The sequence below is a fragment of the Myxocyprinus asiaticus genome, chromosome 36 (assembly GCF_019703515.2).
Source record: "Myxocyprinus asiaticus isolate MX2 ecotype Aquarium Trade chromosome 36, UBuf_Myxa_2, whole genome shotgun sequence".
Classification (NCBI taxonomy): Eukaryota; Metazoa; Chordata; class Actinopteri; order Cypriniformes; family Catostomidae; genus Myxocyprinus; species Myxocyprinus asiaticus.
Genome location: NC_059379.1, coordinates 37,963,598 through 37,978,228, shown reverse-complemented (window position 1 = coordinate 37,978,228; position 14,631 = coordinate 37,963,598). Strand labels below are relative to the sequence as shown.

Below are 14,631 nucleotides of genomic sequence, written 5' to 3'. Positions count from 1 at the left end.
ACCATTTCCGGCAGGTGTCTCGGAGCTGCTGTGCGAAGGTGAAAAGGTGGGCATGCCTTCCCAGCCTCAGGAAACGGAAGTGTTGGCGAATCTGTTTTGGACTACGACTGACCCATTGCATGATGGCTCTCTTTAGATCGGCATACACGAGGAGGTTAGTGGCGGGGAGTTGTTGAGCCACTAGTTGTGCTTCCCCGGAGAGCAATGTCAGTAAGCGGGCCACCCACTGGTCCGGCGGCCATCTCCACATCTTGGCCGTCTTCTCGAACAGATCAAGGTAGGCCTCTGGATCGTCAGCAGGGCTCATTTTAACCAGAGTGATCATGTGTGATCAGGCTCCGAAACGCCTGCCGGTCTTCCGCTTGGGCCTGGAGCAGGAATTGAAAACACTGCTCCTGCTCCAGCCACAGCTCGACAAGGGCCTGGTGTTGATTCGGTTGGATGCCGGCGAGGGTCTGGATCACTTCGGCCAGTGGTGAAGACTCCATGATGATGTAAAACTTTCCACAAGCTCCCGGGTTTCAGCACCAGTGTAACAGTTTAAAAGTTCGGGTATGGTAGGAGGAGATGGGGAGCAGCGACGCGTTTCTGGTAGGCTTTTATTCTCTTTGCTTTCATGTGCAGCAGATGCACTCTTTTCAGACTTTTCACTCAGTTCAATAATTCACTCTCAAAATAAACAAACTTCTTCACAACACTCAATATAACAAACACTCAATATAACAGACGCCAATGCTGCACACTCATTCTCTCTCCCCTCTCTGGCGTGTTTTGGCTGCTTTTAAAGTCTCTCCCCACTATAATTGTAACAAGAAACAGCTGTTAGAAATAATGTCATCCAGCTCGACGGGCCACACCACTCCCTCTCTCACGTAAACAGACACACGACCACGCCCCCATTACCACAGACGCATAAATTGGGACATAATCCAAATGCAATTGCAAATTACCATTTGCATTTTAATTTACACAAACGTACAAAGTCCATTTGCAATTGCATTTCTTATGTCTTCCGAGTTATGACCCTGTCATATTGAAAAAAGCTATATTAATTACCCCATTTGCTAATTCACTTCCTCTGTGTCCCGTGTGGAGCCTGACAAAATTCAAATGGAATCGCAATTCCCTTTGCACTTGCATTTCCGATGCCTTACGGAGACACCTGTCAATCAGTTTTGGGGGTGGGAGTTTATACTGTGGGGCGTGTTTGTAATTGGAAGTGACGTCAGTCACAATCGACCGCATTTTAGAGCACCTGCCGCCTTGCTGTCGATGGGCAAGGAGGAGATGTTTGTGTACATTATTTAAACTTTCCACTAGGGATGGGAAATGATGCTGAGTGAAGCTCTGATGCTTTCTGCGGAGTGTTTCGGGAAAAGTTTCAAAGGTTCGGGAATGTCAAAAACCATCCAGTGGTTGGTCAAATATAAAGCAGTCATAAACCCAGGTGCGCAACTCCGTTGGATGGAGCACCTGTTAAGGTTTTAACCCTTTATGCACAAATAAAAGCCTTACAATGTTAAGTGTAATAATAATAATAATAATAATAATAATAATAATACATAAAAATGACTAACAGAGTTGTTTGAGGCAATTAAATAGTGTGTTCTAATTATTTTGTGTTTTTTTATACTATTTGTAAGACAGGATATATGATAGACATATGGGCGGTACACTGGCAAGGAGACAAGAGGACGTTCTTTTTGAATGGGTATGGAGAAGATGCTGAATATACTACTTTTGTAAGGAAACAGCTCATCACTTAATCCAATCCACGCTTTGATACAGGGCTTCATTGGAAATGCGCTGCATACACTATACACGCCTTGAAGCTTCAGTGTCTGTAACATCACTAGTGTGTATTGTTTTCAGAGAATCACTATTGTCACTCAGCATCATTTCCTATATTTAGTGGAAAATTTAAATAATGTACACAAACGCACATCTCCTTCTTGGCTGTCGACAGCAAGGCGGTAGGTGCTCTAAAATGCGGTCAATTGTGACTGACATCACTTTCAATTACAACCACACCCCACAGTATAAACTCCCACCCCCAAAACTGATTGACAGATGTCTGTGTATGGCATCGGAAATGCAAGTTCAAAGGGAATTGCAATTCCATTTGAATTTTGGCAGGCTCCATACGGGATGCCGAGGAAGTGAAATATCAAACGGGGTAATTAATATTGCTTTTTCAATATGACAGGGTCATAAGACATAAGAAATGCAATTGCAAATGGACTTTGCTTTTCCAATTGAAATTTGGAAGACTTTGTACTTTGTGTAAACAAAAATGCAAACGGTAATACGCAATTTGCAACTGCATGATTATGTCACACTTTAAATCTTCTTCTAGTGTTTCTTCGTGACAGCAACAGCTCAAACCTGAGTATTGACCTGTTACATGTGATGACACTGTATGACCGTGCCGCCATGTTTGTGACCAATATTCCACATACCTTCAATGCACTGCGCTGTTGGATGTGACAAAAGCCTTCTTCAGGAGTTAAAAAAAGCTCTTATATTCATACAGACAGGATCATCACAGATGTTTTTTAATACTGTGACAATCAGACAAGAAAACAACACAAAAACATTTGTAACTTCTGAATGAGAGATGTTTACGGTGATGTACAGGTGGGTGTGTGCCATCGCTGGCCAAGCGTCAGACTCGCCGGTGCACGGAGATGAATCATTGATAAAATATCTTTCATTGTCCGCGAAAGTTCAATTTGCCAATATTTGTGCTGTCTTCAGACCTGTATGAACTTTTCCTGGGACTTGGCATGGACCAAAAGAATTCTTTGATGTTTTTCTTGATCTCGTATCTCGGGTGTTTTTCCATTCACCACCATTGTTTCCTCTCGCTGATGGTCACAAATATGGCGGCTGCAGGGAAAAGTGATGTCACTGAAACAGGTCAATTGCCACCTTGTGGATTCACCTTGTGTATTCACTAATTCGTGCAAATAATTCCACGCACATGCTGCGCATTCAAAGATGTTGATCAGGCCGCACGAGTATAGTGCTCGCGTACTCTGCTGCTGACAAGATTTGCGTCACGCATCCTGTGTGCAAATGCTGAGCGTTCTCATCTGGCCAAAGTATACTTAGGGCTTAAAGGGGGGCTAGGGGGTTCATTGCCCCCTTATATTTGCCTCATGACTCTACCACCACTTCTCATTCAACATATGGTAAAATGCTCCTCTGATGCCATTCTCAATGTATGTTATAAGTAGGGGTGGAAAAATGCATCGATGCATTGCGGTGCAATGACCTATCAAAGAAGTTTTGATGCATCCATTTTGAAATGTAAGAATCGATTATCATTATATATTAATACCTAATGTGTCCGCCTCATATTACACAAACCTTCTCGCAACAGACAAGGAGCGGAGCATGCAAGATAAAAGGGAAAGATACCGCACTTTGAAATAAAGAAATTTTATGCAGCCGAGCTCACCCCACGAGCCTACATAAGATAAAATGACTGGATGGATTGATGCATAGATACAGTAGATAGATGGATGGACTGCTGTGTTCCGCTTTCTGTGTCATTATTCAAAATGGTTTGCATCCATTGATCAACGCAAGTTCATTGTTGTTGCCTTCTTCCCCGATTACGATATATATTATGTTAATATTGCTTTTGTATCTCCATAAAATGTGTCATTTATCCATAAACAGTTTAACCACAAATAGAACGCTTAAATAAATGTGACAGGTGGGCAGACATTGGCTGTGAAGGAAAACACTCACTCGTTAATTCATTCTTTTTATAGTAAATGCTACAGAATAGGGAGTGATTTCATACTGTTCTGAAGGGAACTAACCAGTTGATTACTGGTCAATGACATGCTGCAGCAGCGAAAAGATTTTATCTTTTGCAGTGTGTGCCACAAACAGTCCTGCATGAAAATACAATTGAATTCTCGTGAAAGGCTTGACAAGCGGAGGCATCTCTGTTTTGCCACCTGACACCTATTTACCCATCCTAAAATTAATAGGGAACTCACGGTTACCACATCCTGTGTATAACCACCTTTACATGCTACTAATAGACAGTTTTTCATTATATGACCCTGCTGAGCCTGCTCCAATAAAACCTGGATCGTATCTGCCTGCACATGATATTTCATCTGTAATAAATGGTTTCAGATTTCACGATGCATCACATATTGCGTGACACTCTGAGAGCTGAAAATAGCAGCGCATCACTGGCCCATGTGTGTCCATATGTGTGTGTGTCAACAGAGCGGCGCTCATTCAGTAAAGCTGCTCATGCAGACTGTATATTTTCTCATTAAACAGCCTTTTGTGATTCACAATATGTGTGTCTTCAAGAGTCTTTGAATAAAATGCATGAGTCATATGGACTAATTTAATGGTGCTTTAAAGGTTCTTTTATGTAATTATTTGAGCTTGACGGTAGGGCTGGGCGATAAAACAATCTCGATATCCTATCGCAATAAAAAAAATCCCAGATATCGATGTTAGGCTTTTGAGTAATTTTCAATATTTATGTTCTGCATCTAGACGATAAGGTATATGTCGCTAAAACAAAACGCAAGCAGTTTGGCTTTCTCAGGCTACATTTCCACTGGCACGGAAGAAATCCACTCAAAGCCACTCACAACACTAGGAAACAGCTTGCTCCGCACCGCTGTCAATCCTACAGTCCACCTCGCGAGCTTGGCGCTCGGCTTCAATAGGAATGAATTGAAAATGCTTGCTCAGCTTCGCTCACAACGTGCCAGTGCAGGGCTCCAGACTGCGACTAAAATGGTCACAAATGTGACCAAAAATAATTGATTGTGACAATAATTTTAAATCTAGTCGCAAATGGCGACAGTCGGGTTGTGTGCGTTCATATGCGGTTGCGTCAGATATCATCTTGTGAGTTATTGAATACATCTTTAGAGTGTGCAGGTGTCTTGCACTGCTTTTCACCCGTTCTGTTTCTGATGAGCTCGCTGCACTGCACGCAACAACAAATCCAGTGCGAGAGTCGTGACCAAATGACTCTTTTGAATCGGGTCTTTTTCATGAATCACCCGAAAAGAACTGAGGGTTTGAACTCAGGAGCTCAGGTTAGCAGTTTGAATAAGATTCACTTTCTCAGCGAATCAGCCGTCAGTGGCCACGTTTACATGCAACCAAATAATCAATTTAGAATCCGACTGATAGCTCAATCGGATTGAAAAGCCTTCATGTAAACACAAAAATGATCCGACTGAGCTGGATCTGAATGAAATTTCCATACGATTGAAGGAGGTGGTGTAGACCTAAAATAATCATATTAAAAGAAAAATATTAGCCATGTAAAAGTTTGAATCTGAATACTTTCTCAATTGTATTCCAAAATACCTTGCGCTCATGCGCGAGATATGGTGCGTATGTATGTTTATACATGATACTATTTGCGGCTACCTAATTTATACAAAGCAATGACAAAATGCATTATTAAGGGTATGCGGGCTCACACTGAATATTCTGCAGCGCACATGTTCTTTCATGGCATCATATAAAGCAAAAACTTTGTGTCATTCATAATAGGGACTTTAAGCAGCAGGTGTGGTTACGGTGTTCTGTGTTCCATAGCGTGTACATGACATCACTCACTTCCTGACGTCGTAACCATAATTAAAGCATTTCTTCTTTGCCATATAGTGACAGTCAATCATATGTGACAGATTAGGAAAGTAAATGTTGGGAGAGTCACGTGATGCCATATGAGGTTCAGACATGTGAACGGCGAGCTCTGCGCACTTTGTTTTGATACTTTTTGTGTCGTAAACTGGTGAGATTCGATACACCCTGATCCAGAATTGTTCTAGGAAGACAATATGGCAAAGAATTCAAAATCCTCGGGCTCTGGAGACATTGAAAGATGCTTATGTGCTCAAGCTAATTGATAGATTATCTGAAGTCATTGGAGAGGGAATTAGCTGCTAATTCCCTAGCGACCAAGGTGGAAATTGAGTGAGCTCACAGGGTCCCGGCTCGGCGATCCGCTGAGGGAGACAGGCCCCGATCGATTCTGGCCAAATTTCTGAGATCATCCGATAAAGATCTCGTGTTACGCAAGGCGATGAGGACCACAGCATTTTCTTTCTAACCTCCAGATTTTGCAAATTCGACAAGAGAGAAGCGTGATCGATTCAAGAAGTGCAAGAAACTCTTACATCAATGGAAGGTTGCTTTTGCACTAATGTTCCCGGCCAAATTTAGAATAGATACTAAAGATAGCCGTAAAGTATTTACATGTCCCCAGCAAGCAATGTCCTTCATTATTTTGTGGTTCTCACGTTGCAGCCAAGTGAACCGACTGAATATCCACTTGATCGTCCGAGGAAGCTGGTGTTTGTTTTGTGTAGCAGCACTCCTTCGGGAAAGTGTTGTGGATGAATCTGCATGTTCTTTGTGCTTATGCTTCTTATTGGTTGGAGTGTGTTTTGTGGAGTATTTCTTGCAGGACATTGGAGTGATTGGGACATTTGTTGCACTCATGTAGCAGTTGAATGGGCCGGCTCACTGAACATTTGTTTGATTGTCCGAGGAAACTGAACTGACTTTTTTTTGTGTGTGTGTGCTGGTTCCGCTAGTGGCTGGAGTAGGTTTTGTGGAGGAACACACCTTTGAGACAGTTATGTGGATGAATCTACATGTTGTGTTTATTCTGCCTATTGGCTGGAGTTTGTTTTATAGATTATCTTCTGTTGTGTAATTCTGTTTTACAAAATTTGTATAGAAACACCGGACTTGAGCAATCCGACGGCAAAGTTGTCACGGGGGCTCTCATAGGTGTACATGGACTGTTTGAGTTTAGAGGGATGGACGCCGGATGGCGCTGTCGTGCGCTGGGTCAATGCACACATTTGTCTTTTTTCTGTTTGTTTGGTTCAGGGGGAAGTTCGGGGTTTGATTGTTGCACTAATGTGGGATGTGGTCTTTACAATTTTATTTTTGACACACACTCTATTTTTTCTAATATGTCAAAATGTAGAATGTTAATATCAGTGGATTGTCCCTCTCCACGTGGAATGTGAATGGGTTGGGGCACCCCATAAAAAGAATTTTCTCTTAAATGTAAGAAATATGATGAAAATTTTAGGAAGATATGGGGTGGACATGTTTTCTTTAGTGCTGGCTCAAGTAAGAGCAGGGGAGTCATTACACTGATAAGTATCTACAATTCAAATGTCTGAAACAGATTAAAGATGAATTAGGAAGAATCATTATTGTTTTAGCAGAAATTCAGGGGCAAAGGTTGATTCTGGATAATATTTACGCACCTAACGCTGATGATCAGGGCTTTTTTTTTATAGATATTGAAGGGACGTTGCAAGCCGCTGGCACCCCTCATGATATAATATTGGGAGGAGAATTTAATCTATTGATGTACTCAGTCCTTGATCATAGTGAAGCAAAAGTGTGTAAGCCCCCTAGAGCAACACTGACGCTTCACAGGATATGTAAAAATCTTGGTCTTACAGATATTTGGAGACTTTTGAACCCATCTGGTAGGGACTATACATTTTTTTCATCAGTCCATAAGATTTATTCTAGAATAGATTTTTTTTTTCATCTAAGTCCCTCATTTCATCTGTTCATTGCTCAATTGGAAACATCTTATTCTCAGATCACGCCCTGGTGAGTTTAGAGACGTTGCCACATACAGAGAAACATAAATCATATAGTTGCCGCTTTAATGTATCCCTTTTGCAAAATCCTGAATTCCAACAAATGTTAAAGGCTGAAATCAATGTTTATATGGAGATCAACTGGTCCTCTGTGGGTGTGGCTTGGGAGGCACTTAAGGTGGTTCTTAGGGCAGATCATACAGAATGCCTCATTCACCAAAAAATCCAAAGCACAAGAACTCGTGGAGTTGGAAGGGAATATTAAAAGTCCCGAGGCAGAGCTGAAGCGCCGAATGTCGTCTGATGGCCTCAGAGAATTGACCTGATTGAAATACAGATATAATACTATTTTGTCGCGGAAGGTGGAGTTTTGGCTATTCAGGGCAAGACAGTCATACTTTGAGTTGGGGGACAAAGCAGGGAAGATTTTGGCTAGATATATAAAGCAGAGAGAGTCTTTTTCTACCATTCCCTCAGTGAAATCTGCTGGTGGTAAAATATTTACCTCAGCCATTGATATTAATAATGCTTTTAAAGAATTCTATCTTGATCTCTATAGTTCCATGTCTTCGTCTACTGATGAAGATATTAGAAACTTTGTGGAACAATTAGAACTCCTTAAACTGACAACTGAGCAAACAAATACTTTTGATTCTGAGATAAACTTGGAGGAGCTTAGTGAGGTAATTAAGGCCTTGCCTACTGGCAAGGCTCTGGGGCTAGACAGCTTTGCTGCTGAATTTTTTAGATCTTATGCTACAGAACTGGCTCCACTTTTGTTAGAAGTTCATATGGAATCATTAAAGAATGGAAAGCTTCCACCAACCATGACACAAGCCCGAATCAGTCAGATTCTTAAAAAGCACAAATATCCAAGCGAGTGTAAGAGTTACCATCCAATTTCCCTAATCCAGCTAGACGTAAAAATGTTGTAAAAACTTTTTTAATCGGTTAGTCAGAATTTATGACATCTCTTATACATATAGATCAGGTGGGGTTTATTCGGCGCAGCTCTTCTGATAACATTAGGCATTTCATTGATATCATGTGGTCAGTGGCGAATGATCAGACTCCGATCGCTGCCATCTCACTCGACGCCGAAAAGGCGTTTGATATGGTAGAATGGGATAATCTTTGTAAGATTTTTATCTCTTGTATTTGTATAAATTATGACAGGGGTGTGAACATCTGAGACAAAAGGGAATGCAAACTTATCTTCTCAACTATATATACTGTTTATTATATCTCAGATTAATGGGTCTTCCTTTTCTTCGGCTTTCAATCTGGTTTCTGAACAGCAATCTAAATTGAGCAATTCTGTGATTTGGTGACTAAAAACAGCCTTAATGTTTCAGTTTAGGAGCCAATGTCTCCCAAGTCATTTTTTAGTCTGGTGCCCTGCAGTGGAAATGTAGAGTCAGACTGTAAGAAGTTGCTAATGTTTGCTGCCTTGCTAATGATTAGGCTACACCGTTCGGCAGTTGACAACTCCATGAAGACGGTTGCACCCAGTGACAAGGAGGAGGGCAGGGCTGGGCCGTGAGGACACACGGCCGGCCCTGAATCGGGAGTGCCAGTTCGAGAGAGATGCACGTTGCCGCGTTGCATGTGTGTCTGTGTTTGTTTATGTTGAGTTTTATCATTAAAACAAAAAAACAGCTGAAGGTAAGAGTGCTGATACAAAGTTTGTGGCTTACAGAAGCAGTGAACAGAACACATGAGATGTTTGTCTTTCTTAAAGAGATCATATTTCACTTTGTGATTTTTTTGATAATCATCCGAACAGTGGTGTTATGGCAACAAAGCAATTTATTAATATAAATATTTTAGGGCTTTTTGAAAAATGGGCTTATTTGCATTTTCACCACAGCTGACATATCACGCTCACTTTAGAAGTTCGCTATTGACCAATCATTGTTTCACTTTTGAGCATGCTGTGAAATATGCACCTGCAACATGCAACTGTTTATGAGTATCGTATGTCTCGTATATGCGCAGCTCTATTTTGAAGTGTTTTACACATGTACTCAGAACAAACATAAGTCGGATTACATGGTGTTTCGGCAGTCTCAGAACTTGTCTGTGCTTGATACACATGAATTTCATCTCATGCTTTGATTTTGTGTTATATACAGAACAGCTGTGCTCTGAGTTTGGTTTGGTTAGTACGCATTGCTAACATACGCTGACCACATTATATTTAAAATGCTCCAGATTTACTTTATTTGGAAATTTGTGTAATTCCAAATATGTTTGGCCATTACAAGTTTCTAAAACAAATCTAAAGTAAACATATTTTCAAAAATATTATTAATTTCTCTCTTTAAAGTTCAGCAATTAGAAAAAAGAAAGAAAAAAAAAAACATTCACAGAGTGCACCTTTAATATAGGAATTACAGTATGTAGGTAACACATGATTAGATGTTCATCCACCTAGAACAGTAGTCCCGCTGCTAAAAGGAGGATTTAGACAACTTTAGAGCTCAAACAACACACATTTCTGTATGGAAGAATTAATATTGACCCTCTGGAAATGCCTCATAGACTTCCATTGTAAGATTTTATTTGTATGCAGTGTTTGTTGACGCGTGTGGAACCAGCCTAATTGATGTTGCACCCATGGCCTAGATGGGGACCTTATATCTAAATGGAGATATAAATGGAGAATCAAAATATTTTTTCTGAGACAGTAAATACAAATAAACACAACCACAAACATATACACAAAATACCAAAAATGGAGATTAAATCAGGAACTGACAAAAAAAATCTGATGAGGTCAACAAACCATTTTCACAAAAAAGGAAGTAAATGATATCCATGCAGCTTAAGCATTAATGCATTAACAGAATAATGAAGTTCTTACAGCTGTTGTATGTATTTCAGCAATGTCATTGCTCATTTTTGGTTCAGAGCACTGAGATGTACAGCAACAATGGGAGACAAGTCGTTCTGTGCCAGACAGATCTAGCCTAAACAACAGCAGCAATGCCACTCAAGTCCACTCAATACACCACTGGCACTGTGAAAGAAAAAGGGGTTTCCAGCATGATTACATGCAGTGAGCCTGTGGCTTTCATTTGTAAACAGGTCAGCACAACTGAGCAGATTACAACTTCTTCCTTTCCTCAATGACTTTTGATTTTTTCATCACGTTGTGTCTAGTTAATTTATATAGCTTTTCCTATATATTCATCTGCTCATTTCTGTGTACCAATTTGCATACTACCTAGTACGCAACATTACAATTCATGCATCTACAATTAGTGTACCTCAATTTTAAACTGGTACCAATAGGACCAGTGGTTTTGGACGTTATACTGACACCTATCATCATGAATGCACAAAGTTTGTTTACTAAATGCTGCCGCTTCATATCTAGGATTATTTATTGTATCTTCTGTTTTGTTACTTTTAGTCAATGTTATTATCCATCTCATACTACCACACACATCCCTATAATAGATATCCTTGAATTAGACTAAATTCGAACTAATTTTCATGCACTGTTGCACACTGGACTGCACCCAGACTGCTGCGACTTGCGAGCCCTTTGGCGGATCCTGCTGATTCATACCATCACTTTGGACTATACTGTTAACTTGGGCTCCGTTGTTGTCTGTAGAAAGTATATTGTCTTTGTTGCTATAGTCTTTGGTTTGCTTGTTTTGTTTACATGAACTTTTATGTTTGAGCATTGGCTGAAAGCATTATATTGAGTAAACGTAACACGGTTAATTGCGTGCAGTTTGTCATGTGCTGTCAACATGGCAGTGCCTATGAGGGGCGACCCCCGCAATATAAATTTAAACTGATTTAATTGAGCTACTACTATTGGACTACTTTAAACATATTACTAAAAAGTGCTCTTCATGTCTTTATGTGAAAAACTTTTTAAATGAGCAAAAACTTACTTTTCCACCAAAATAGCGATTGGTATTCGTGCCGAGCCAGTCCTCTGCTGGTTTATGGCCGGGGCAATCTGGAGCCTATCATAAACCGGCTTCGCTTTTCCACTGACTTGAGAAATGAACGACGACGTAACAGGCTAAGTGGTAGTTTCACATGACTACCTCACCTGCCCACAAACAAACATGGCACATCACAGTGTTTGCTTTTATTCTAGTTTTGAGGACATGTTTAAAAATAAGGAGTAATGCAATCCAACATTTTTACATTGCTCAACAAGATTACCTGTCCTCTTGAGTGTAGATGGCAATGTAATTACATTATTTTGCATGAACTATGGCTTAACTTTCTAAGTTCTGTAAACTGTAACAGTGGAATCATTAACATTAGTGTAGCAGATGGTTATACTTGGATTTTTGCCATAGCATATAATATTGTTTACGTCTTGATTGAGAATCCCACCAGTTTACTTAACAGACAGCCGCGAACTTCCGAACTTAGTGAGTAGCTGGTCAAAAATCCCCTTACAGAACAAAACAATGCACAAAATAAAATGACAAAAGTGTAAGGAAAGCTAACATGTTAATTAATTGGTTTAATTTAAAAAATCCTATATAGTACGTCTGAATCAACCTGACCTCATTATGTTACACCAATAAAAGTCATTTTATATGAGTCAAATTAAGTAGAAATTACTCATCATTTTATATCTTTTTTTATAGTGTAAACACGTATTGAAAAAAACATTGTTGGTCCGTGCTGTATGTTCTCGTAGACCATTTTTTTCCTTTGCGATCTCTCTAGTTTATCTCGGATCTCTGGAAAGTCCAAACCGCAAGTAGAGTGCTCGTTTTGAACGCTTTTGATGTCTGATACTTTTGTAGGGTTTTAATTATTGTTTTTAAAGAGAAAAGAAGTACTCTTTGCTGCAGACGGTAGCTACTGTTGTTGTTTGGGAAAATTTTACCTGGTGACGAAACATTATCCTGCCCTCCGCCCCCTGATGTAATCGGTTCCTGCATAGAGACCAGCTAGCTTTTGTAGCCCCGGAACGGCCTTTTCTGTGGTGGAAACGTGCAGAACAGTTCGAGAATTCGCACCAGCCCAGGAACCCGCCCATGAAACGTGTCGTGGAAAAGGGCTATGAGTGCACCTTGTAGGAGCTATGTTTACAATTTGTAACACTTAAAATGACTAATGTTGTTGTTTTGTTTGTGGGAACAAATGTATTCAGGCTGATTAAGCAATATAAAAAAATATTTTTGACTTGAATGAAGTTAATTCTGATGTTACCACATAAAGCACATTTTTAGATAAACATCTTTTTTTCAATGCAGTATGATCATTATACACTTTTGTTTATGTAAGTTTTGAATCACAGGAAAGAAAACAGTGGCATATTCAAGAGAGATAATGTTTAGGATGCTACTCATACAATAGCTTTCAAGTTGGGTTAAACAGTTCACTTTACTGAAATTACTCTTTTTACACTCAAGACAAAGAACTATAAATCAACAGCTGTCCATTTAAGGACATCCACAAAACTGATGAGTTTTAGGCTATTTGTTTTAAGAATGTGTTTTATTTAAAAGAAAGTTAGCTGATTACTTAGAGTCCAACGTTCCTTTTTCTTTAACTTAGATGATTAACAGAAGACAAGAAGCTGTTCCTCAATCATTATTTTTCTTTGAAACTAAACTACAGTAACCTATTGCTGACTGCAGCTTGACCTATGTTTCCATTTGGCCACAGAAATGGCAAAAAACAGGCTGTGAATGCAAGACAACAGACCAACTGCTGGGGCAATAATAGCTGCTACAATAAGCACTTCAGGAAATTCACACCACAAATGCACAGCAGTAGCTTACAGACAACTGTAGACTCCATCTATGAAAACATGAACAAATACCTGTTTAAAATTATATTAACTAAAACAGTTATCATTTATCAAGACTTTTGACCCTTAAAGGCAAGAATGCGATGAGAACATTTGATTGAACTAAACTGGCATGCCAGGAGAAACTAGTACAAACTTGCAGAACAGGAGTTCCTGAAATCCTTAAAAAATTAGTAGCCCTAGGTTAAATGAGGGAAGGTTCCTCAGTGTGGTCATTCATATGTAATAGATGGAGAAGGACTACTCCCCTTATAATGAGGTCTATCGCTTACAAAAATTGATCATGGTAACCATGGTTTCCAAAATCTGATAGTTATTGCATTTATATTATTTTTGCAAATTATAATAAATAAATAAACATTTGTAAACATTTATCTATAATTATCTATAAATACATGAGATAATAGTGTGCGTGTGTGTGTGTGTGTGTGTTCATATTCTTTCATTTATTTATTCATTTATCTTGATAACAGAGATGGCTATTACCAAGTTACCACAGTGTTTTTGTAGTAAAAACACAAAATGTGCTTCATGCTGCATGACATCTAAGAATATTTTGATGTAACATGACTGAATCAACCTCCTTAGCTCCTTACAGTAACAATTGCATTTTCATTTTTTACAGTGTGCAGTAGTACCATATAAATGCCATGGTGTGTCTTCTGGTAATAATATAAACATATCAAAGTACCATGTTATTACCATCTGATACCATCACTGTACCATAGTACTGCCACAGTCAGCTGATGTTAGAGGGACTGATCTCAATTCTAAATTCCTTCAAATGTTATTGCCAACGGCTAACTGTTATTGCAATGTTGGTACATTAACTAAAGTATTTGTAAACTGAGGGTGGATTGAGTGCCACGTCCTTTCCCCTCCCCCCGTGTATGAGCCGATTTCTGCACTGGAGTCAAACACTGCTACTTTATTATTGCTACACCATAGTAACTTCTCCCTACATTGAAACAAACCGAAACTTTGTTTATTTGGTTCTTTACATTCTCAGAACAGAAATACAGAGCCCAAACATATGCTTCAGCGTCAACTTTATTAAAAAAAAAGAAACGAAAGAATATGCTGGGATATCTTTGTGTAATAAAAAAAACCGATAGTATATTTTACATGCGTACACGGAGGTTGATATCACAAGCCAACTCTATGTAGAAAGATTCTTATTTC

The 14,631-nt window shown here is 39.5% G+C and overlaps 1 protein-coding gene across 4 annotated transcripts in view; it reads right to left on the bottom strand.

Moving 5' to 3' along the window:
* The window catches only part of p4ha1a (prolyl 4-hydroxylase, alpha polypeptide I a), a 117,010-nt gene that overhangs the window by 101,936 nt on the left and 443 nt on the right, over window positions 1-14,631 (bottom strand). The gene's annotated exons all lie outside the window — the stretch shown is intronic.